A 9,660-nucleotide genomic window follows, 5' to 3' on the forward strand; every position below is an offset into this window, starting at 1 on the left:
TTTAAGATTATATTTTTACGCACTGCTAACAGCGTTGACTCTTAATAGCTTTTTGTATTTACTTAAAATTTTTTGTATTGTTTTTGAAACATATAAGAGTCTATAATTCAATTATATTATTAATTTATTAATTTTTTATTATGTATTTATTATTTTTATTGATTAGAGAGTTGAATAATATTATAGTATGTTATAATAAATTACAAAATAACGTATATTTAATAAATTTTTCAAATAATGTCAATATTATCAATTTATTACAGCGGATTTTTATAAAAACTACACAAAACATCCATCTCGTCACTAAGTTCACATTATACTAAAAAACCGAGTTGTTGCCGGTTCTATTTTTCTAGACATCTTCTTATCGGCCCTATGACATATCTTTTAGCATATAATTTAGACATGAAGTGCATTTATAAGCGGTAATTTTAAAAGTGGGCCTTATTTTGTATTGGGCTTTATTCGGCTCAGGTACCTTAATTATTTCAGCATATCTCTCTCTGTCGTTCTCCGATATCTTTCCCGCATCCCACGAACCTCTCTCCTCTGCCAAATCCGTGGGCTGAGCTGTCCACTACCGCCCATCGCGCGAATTTGCTTAAATTCCAATTTTCTATTGTCCGAGCGAGATACCATAGTAATTGTGCGAGGAGTGGCACGCTCTCTCTCTCTCGTGCTTGGCGCCCGACAATTAAAAGGACAAGTAAAATCTGTGCCGCAAAGCTTAGGCTGTTGAATATCGCGGCCCGTGTAAAGATTTATTAATTGAGATGAACCGCACTATCGCTCTGTAGAGTATCTTTGTGATTATGCAGAGCTATCGCATAATTAAAGTCAGAGAACGCGACGAAGTTGTGCCGTCGCTCGCGAGCACGGTCACAATGAATACTGGGCGGTGTTTTGGAAACACCCTGTATACAGGGAGGGGCATTTAAAACAGGTCACCTGAATAACTCGCTTGTTTTTGACAATAGAAGAAAAAGTGTCAAACAAAAGTTGCTTGGTTTCGAGGGGCACATAATGTGATGTCAATAATTGTTTTTTTGGTGGAGGCGCTAAAAAGATATGAAGGTCACCTTCACTTTTTTGTGATTCCTCTAATTATTTTGCATATAAAAGTATTAAGGTAGAGATACCAAAAAACCAATAGTTTTCGAGATATTTTACACTTTATTTTGATACATATTGACACAAAATGTTAAATAACTCGTAAACTGTTGACTTTTTGATTATCGTACCTTAATACTTTTGTGAACAGAATAATGAGATAAATCAAATAGTGTAAAGAAAACACATAGTTGCTTTAAAAAAAATATGTATACAAAATGGATAATTTTTTAAATACGCTACTATCTGGAGACATGGTAGTGTCTCGGCGCTGAGTCAAGCGCAGCTCCTTTACGCGAAACTGATGAATTCGGGGGATTGAGATGATCAGATCTCACAAGGAACGGTCGGAACTGTTCCTCGATTTTGATGCGCTTTGGATATGTTGTAGAGCATCAAAAAATATTCGACCCATATTTTTTTATAGCTGCGTATCTCGAGGTTTAGGGGGTAAAACACCCCCTTGAAGAAAATAGACTTTTTCGTTTTCAGCGAATATCTTCGAAACTATGCCGCGTATGAAAAAATGGTTTATACAAAAGTTTTACAGTATTTTATGCTCTATATAATAGTGTATTCATTTTTTTAATCAAATTTTTTAATTAACCCCACCCTCACCTATCAGGGTTGCAAATTAAAAAAATTTTTAAGAACAAAAATTAAAGATCATCGGATTTCGAATCTATTCATGTATAATAATGTTATGGTTCCACGATTCAATTTTTCAGAAATCAAGATGATAGTCGTGTTACAGACGCCACGCACGTTATCATCTCGTTTTCTGAAATATTGATATCATGAAACCATAACATTATTATATTATACATGAATAGATTCGGCATCCGATGTTCTTTAATTTTTGTTCTTAAATTTTTTTTAATTTTGCGACCCTACGCACACATACTGACTACATTCGATGTTTGAATGTTTAGCGTAAAATGAGATTTTTACGTTTAGTAGAATAATCAGCAAAAAAACACTTTATGTAACACGATCGAATTATCGTAATTTTTGTTTGATGGGAAAATCTTTTCGTGGACATAAACTTTGTGAATCGATTGGTATAAACAGAATACGCTGTTGCTATAAGAAAATATTTAATTGCATATTGCAAATTGCACAATTTCTGTAAAAGAACAATATAGAGTAAAATATAAGACACATAACAACAATATAGTGTAATAATATATAGGGTGTACCAAAAGTCTGGCTACACTCAAATATCTCATAAACGATGCACACGTGCACTCATGCACACAAGAGATGTAAATCCGATTGAGCAACCTCCACGCGGTACATCTTGAATAATTCTAATGCCAGAGGTATAACTCAGGAAGTTCTCATCGAAAACGACAAAAGAGTTTATGATATGTGTTTTTAAAACGTCTCAACATAACCTACAAGAATCTGAAATAAAAAGTAAGGAGTTTAATTAATAACCATTTAAAAAAATTAAATTGACCTTGATGTGACCTTGACAACGCCATTCTAGGTCAAATAGTACTAGGTCAAATACTACTATCGTTAAATGCATCTTTTTGAGCCTTACAACTTTTGTTTGAAACATTTTTTTTCTAAAATGCATCGTTTATGAGATATTTGGGTGTATCCAGACTTTTGGTACAGCCTGTATATGAATATAGAAACGGTAATACATAACCCAGATAGCCAAACCCACCAAAAAAAAGCATGCATTGCAAATTTATGCTACATATTATAATGGCAAAAATCGAGCAGCAGTCGAACACGGTTTACCGTTTCAGTATAGCCATAACAGAAATACAGCAAAAATAGAGCAGACCTGCGTCATAATACACTAGCAAAAATTCTGTAAAAATTCATCAAACTTTGCTGAAATAAAGCAAGTAGAAATCGAGTAATACATGCTGACAAAATAAATTAACAAAAAATAAATCAAAACTTGATATAAAACATGACTACATGTTAAATCAGCAAAATGTTGTTAAAAATCTGGCACACTTATTGTCATATTATGACAGCAAAAACGCAACAAAAATCGAGCACAGCCTGCTGTCACGTCGCGTCGTGACTACAAAAACGCGTCAGATATATGTAGAACGTGATCTGCCCTATCATAGCCCAGTCCCCGGGTGACTTTAGATTCCGATAATCTCCGGATTGATGAAATTTGGTGAGATAGTGTCTTTTGATGTACAAAATAGTAATTTATGTTTTGCGTACAAAATTTAGCATGGCTACGGTCGCCATATTGGAAAAACATAAAAAAAATCAAATCCTTTTATATTACTCGAGATATTGTACCTAGAGCGTGCCGTCGCGTGTGGCACTGGAACATTACGACACAGAAGTAGCCGAAATTCCATGTGGCAACTCCGTCCTTCATTTACAACTAAGAAAATATTCAATTGCCAATATACAAATGTATATATATGTATATATATATTATTATTACCGGAGAAAGTCGAAAATTCGCATAAAATTTTGTAAGAAAATTTGTTTCAAGCGGTTATATCTCGGCAAGTATTGGTCGTAGGAGGTTCTTCAAAAAAACAATTTGAAGGGTAATAAATTACCTTTCGATCTTATTTGAAGAATTTTTTGTCTACGAGCCGCCATCTTAGCGTAATTTGTGCTTCAAGCGCGAAGAAACGCAAGTTGTTCGAAAAGTAACAAAATATTTCAGTTTTAAAAAAATTCTATTTCCAGTTCTATTAGTGCTACAAAATTGATTAAAAAAAGAAATTGTGCAGAATTTTATCAGCTACAATTTTGTATACCACATTAATTTCCGTACAATGCATATTTTCAACGTTATTGCCGAAATTCTGAAAAAAATTTGATTTTTTTGATGTTTTTCCAATATGGCGACCGTAGCCATGCTAAATTTTGTACGCGAAACATAAATTACTATTTTGTACATCAAAAGATACCATCTCACCAAATTTCATCAATCCGGAGATTATTGGAATTTACAATGGTAAAAAAATCTCCGGGGACTGGGCTAATCAGCCATTGATGGCGAAGACGCAGCAAAAATCATGCATAATGTGTCTATTTATATAAATTGCCTATTTAATAAAATATTTTTATTAAAAGTATATATAGACAATTCGAAACATCTCTGTCAATAAGGTAACAGTGGAGCAATACGTTAGGTGAACGACTCAGAACTGGACCGTGGATCGAGTCACGAGTTCAAATCCTATCAGGTTTAAAAGTTTTTTCCTAGGTATTATTAGTCATTCAGCACTTAAGGAGAGGACACAAATAATGGAGAAAGAAATCTAATTTATAAGAATTTAATTAAATTAATAAGAATTTAATTAAATTAAGAATTGCTGTAACTTTTTTTTTTCGGCAGTCTGTGCGCGATTTTTGCTGCGTTTTTGCCATCATTAGCTAATTAGGTAGATCGCATTCTATATCTGCCGCGTTTTTGCAGTCACGACGTGACGGCAGACTGTGCTCGATTTTTGCTGCATTTTTGCTGTCAGTACTGGTTATGTCAGGTTGTGCTGTATTTTTACCGCGTTTTGCTGTCACGATGTGTTAGCAAATAATGATTGATTTTTGTTGTATTTTTATCGTTGTATTATGTTGGCAGGCTAAGCTGTTAGAAACTAAGTTTAATGAGGAAGCAGCAGCTTGATATCTGCTGTAACGTCATGATCAAGTTTGCTGGTATACTGCTGGCATACTGCTAGCATTTTGCTATCTGGGAATTTATACATTATAAATAATGTACGTGTTACATTTATGATACGTATTCATTGCAAAGGTGGTGGTCATGAAAGAAGTGTGTAATACAAAGCGACTTTTTACACCATGAACAAGTAATTATAGCAGTTATGCCACAAATATAACAATTTACTTTTGATTTACTTTGGAAACAAAATTCAACTGGTGTTGAAATTTTGTGCTGGTCTATTCTGTATATATCCACTTTTAAACCACGCAAATTTAAATAAATTTTGAAATCTAGGAGATGAGAATTGATGGTGTGTCAATAATTGCAATTTTAAGATATTATTTCTAACTTGAAGATCAATTGCAAGATTTAACAGTATAACGGTATCAGAAAAATGTCTAATAAAATTTTTCCATAATCGGAAGCCATATACATCTAATGGCTGTATTTTTCCTGTCGTACCAGCCGGAATTGTTAAAAAAACGATGTTTTTTGCAGATTCAGGTTTAGTTTCCGAAATTATATTTGGACAATGTCCACTCCATGAATCTAATAATAATACAGATTGTGGTCCGACATTTGGGAAAAATACTTCTTTCAACCAAGTTTTTACATGATTTGATGTTAATTTGCCTGATTTAGAAGCCGTAACAAAAATATTAGGTGCTTTGAATAAATTTTCCTGCACTCTTGGACCAAATGTTCCTGTAACTTCTCGTAATACTATAAACAGAGGCGACAGTAATCTACCATCAGCGGAAATTGTCGGTTGTATAGTGTAACTGTGTGTTGTTGCTGATATAGATTGTACTACAGTTTCTACCTTCTTGATACCTTTTTGTGCTAAGGTACGACCAGAATGAAGTTCAAATTGGAAACCACTTTGATCCGAATTATAAATATTTTCCTGTCCATATTGATGAATGTAATATTTAACATTTTCGATAAATGTATCACACTTATTTTCTAAATCTTCTTTTGATAACAAAGACTTACGTGTTACAAATTTTGTTATTTTTCGAGACACTATATCATATTGTGTTTTAAATCTCTTTACCCACGTTTCTGAAGCTTTAAATCCTGGCACATTTTCTTCATCTTGTGCTCAAGAAGCCCATCGAGCGATATCTATGTCATGTATAATTAATCCCTTTTCAAGTGCTTCATTGAAACGATTTAATGTATATTCAGCGATTCATTTTAATTTATTAGATCTGCTACCACCTTGATCGATTTGGTTCTTCCATCGTCGTAGTTGTCGAATCGATGTAACTTTCCTAAACCTTTGTTTAACTCCTTCAAGCGATCTTTGTTTTTGGCACTTTTCCAATATTCCACGGCTTGCCTTTTATATTCACTTGATATTGCTTCTTCAATAAAACTACAAATAACTTCTTCCGGAAGATATATCTTATCTTCATTTTCCTCCAATAAATCCACTTTTTCAGCTTCTGGAAACTCATATGCATTGTACAAATCTAACGTTTCTTCTTCTTCAAATTCAAATTCAGTTTCCATTTTTATTTCTTGCAGCATACGTTCAATTTTATTTTTCACGTGTTCTTCTTGCGGAATTATCGGACTTTGTGGAAGGTTAAAAGCAGTGAAAGTTACATAGAGTAACATTATTACGTTGTATGGATTAAATTGTATCATTCTTAAAAAAAAGTACAATTAAATATAATATTTAACTTTTGGACTTTGACCACATAAAAAATAAAACTTACTTTAAAACTACGGTAGCGATCTTTCAATTAATTTTTATATTTCGTTTCTTTCTTTCCACTTTCTCAAATAACAAAGATATGTAGTGGTCTTTTTAAATCTTGAGCATGTCGAGACAATTGGAAAAAGATATACAAATGTATATACAATTAGTTATAAATATTCTGAAATATGAAACAAATATAACAAAATTAAATTTTTTACCTGAACATAATTAGTAAAATTTATAAAATGTCGTTAATAATTATATTTTATTTACAGCAAAAAATAATCTTTTTTAGACAATGTAGACAGGAAATTAAAGAATAATATGAAAAGTGATAGAAGATAATGTACCATGATGACAGATAATTTAATTAAACGTTGCACAATTTCAATGAAATAATATCCAAATAGAGTAATAAAATGATAAAAATTAAAAATCAATACTAACGTATTAACACAATAATAATGTACAACACAGTTTACTATTATCAAGTTACTGTTATTCACTATTATTCAACTTAATGCTTTCATGAAGCTCAGTTTCCGACTATAGAGGTATTTTTAAATTACATTACTTTATTAGAGCGGAAGATCTTAAGGTATATTTAAATTCGTAAGGGTCCGAATAAAGTTGGATATTTGGGATTAATGCAACCTTTTAGAGATGGAATTAAATTATTTAATAAAGAGGTATTTAAGATTTTTAAGTCAATATATTTCATATATTTAATATGTCCGATTATTTTATTTTTTTTAATAATAGGTAATTGAATATTAAGAAGGTTTATTACTAATATTTATTATATAAATTATTCTTTATTATTTATAATTATAATATTAACAATTATAAGATATTTAATTATAATTATAGGTTGGTTTTCTAATTCGTTATATTCAATAGTAGGATCATTACGAGGTATTTCTCAAGTTTTATCTTATGAAGTAAGGTTAATTATAATTTTTTTAATTGTTATAATTATGAGAGAAAGGTATATATTTATTGATTTTATAAAATGACAGATTTATTTATGATATATTGTGTTATTAATACCTTTATTTTTAGTATTTTTTTAAAGAATTTTAGCAGAATTAAATCGGAGACCTATAGATTTTGTGGAGGGGGAATCTGAGTTAATTTCAGGATTTAATGTAGAATATTTTAGTAGAAGATTTGCATTGATTTTTATAGCAGAATATGGGATAATTATTTTTTTTTCTTATTTAATAGTAAGGATATTTAGAAATTTAATTTATTCAAAATGAATTTGGATTTTAGTAAATTTGATAGTTTTTATAATTATTATAGTTCGTGGGGTTTTACCTCGTATACGTTATGATGAATTAATATATTTATGTTGAAAAATTATTTTACCATTTATTTTAAATTATATAATTTTTATAGTAATATTTAAATTAATATTTATTTGTATTAAATATGAAAAAATTAATAGAAAATTAGTATTTCTTTAATATGTTTTCAAAACATAAACTTAGTCGTCAAGATCATTAATTTTTAAGATTAGGTTAAAATTTTATAGATATTAGAATAGTTCAAATTTTATAGGAAGGTAGGTAAATGAGAAAGAATATAAAATAATTTAAGGTTAGAATTTGACTAATGATAGTATAAGGAAGTTCAATTAGTTGTATTCCGGATCAAGTTAATAAGATAAAAGTATTAATAAAAGTTCAAAAGATTAATTGAGTGGGTAAAAATGTGGGGGAGGCTTTAAGATATTTATATTTTATTAGAGGTATAAAATATAAAATTATGATTGATATTAATAGAGCGATGACTCCCCCAAGTTTATTAGAAATAGAACGAAGAATTGCATAAGCAAAAAGAAAGTATCATTCAGGTTTAATATGGGGGGGGGTTGAAAGTGAATTAGCAGGAATAAAGTTATCTGGGTCATTGAAAATAAATGGATATTGTAAAATAACTAATAAGAATAAAGATAATATATAAATGAATCCTAGTAAATCTTTGTAAGAAAAATAATTATGGAAAGGAATTTTGTGGAGATCACTATTTAATCCTATTGGGTTAGAAGAGCCTGAAATATGTAAGAAAAATAAATGAATTATAATAAAAAATATAATAATAAAGGGTAGGATAAAGTGAAAGGAGAAAAATCGATTAAGAGTAGAGTTATTAATAGAGAATCCCCCTCAAATTCATATAACTAAGATATTTCCAATATAAGGGATTGAGGATAATAAATTTGTAATTACTGTAGCTCCTCAAAATGATATTTGCCCTCATGGAATAACATATCCTAGAAATGCTGTAGATATAGATAAAAGAAAAATAGAAATTCCTGAAATTCAAGTGTGAGTTAAATTATGGGAAGTATAGTAAATGTTACGGCTAATATGGATATATATACAAATAAAAAAAAAAGAAGCTCCATTTATATGGATATTATGGAGGATTCATCCATGAGGGACATTTTGGATAATATGGATAATTCTTATAAAAGCTAAGTTAATATTAGGGCAATAATGAATAGATAAATAAATCCCCCTAATAATTTGTGTTATTAAGAATAATCCTAAAATTGATCCATAATTTCATCAGTAAGAAATATTAGTAGGTCTAGGAAGATAAATAAATGAAGATTTAATAATTTGGTTGATTTTATTCATAAATAATAGTATAAAATAAATTAAATAATTTTACGTAATATATAAGATTTAATTGAGCAGATTTTTATAATTCTGAAAAGAGTTAGTAAAAGAAATAGGATTACAATAAAAGTAATAGAAGAGTAAGGGTAAAAAGAATATTAGAGATATTCATATTTATAAGATATTTATTTTCATTATAAATGATAGGATAAGATTCATTAGTAGAAAAAATAAAATATTGAAGGTAAGATGTTTCAGAAATAGGTAAGTTTTTAAAATTAGATTTTTTTAAAATAAAATATAAGATGGATAAAAGATTAATAAAAAATCTAGCTATAATAAAAATATTAAAATTGAAAATATTAAATATATTAGAGATTAGTCTGGTAAAATAAAGAAAGATAATTAATAAACCTCTAATTAAAGTTAGAAAAATAATAATAGAATAGATAGGTGATTTAGATCAGTATGATAATAGTAGACAAATTATAATTGTGTAAATTATAAGAAATAAAATTATGGTGGAAAGATTTAAGTAA

At 29.5% G+C, this 9,660-nt stretch overlaps 1 pseudogene; it reads left to right on the top strand.

The window, feature by feature from the left end:
* Positions 1–4,721: 4,721 nt before the first annotated feature.
* LOC108771375 (NADH-ubiquinone oxidoreductase chain 1-like) lies at positions 4,722–7,903 on the top strand (annotated as a pseudogene).
* The last annotated feature ends 1,757 nt before the right edge of the window (positions 7,904–9,660 follow it).

This window comes from Cyphomyrmex costatus, unplaced genomic scaffold (assembly GCF_001594065.2).
Source record: "Cyphomyrmex costatus isolate MS0001 unplaced genomic scaffold, Ccosl1.0 scaffold1572, whole genome shotgun sequence".
Classification (NCBI taxonomy): Eukaryota; Metazoa; Arthropoda; class Insecta; order Hymenoptera; family Formicidae; genus Cyphomyrmex; species Cyphomyrmex costatus.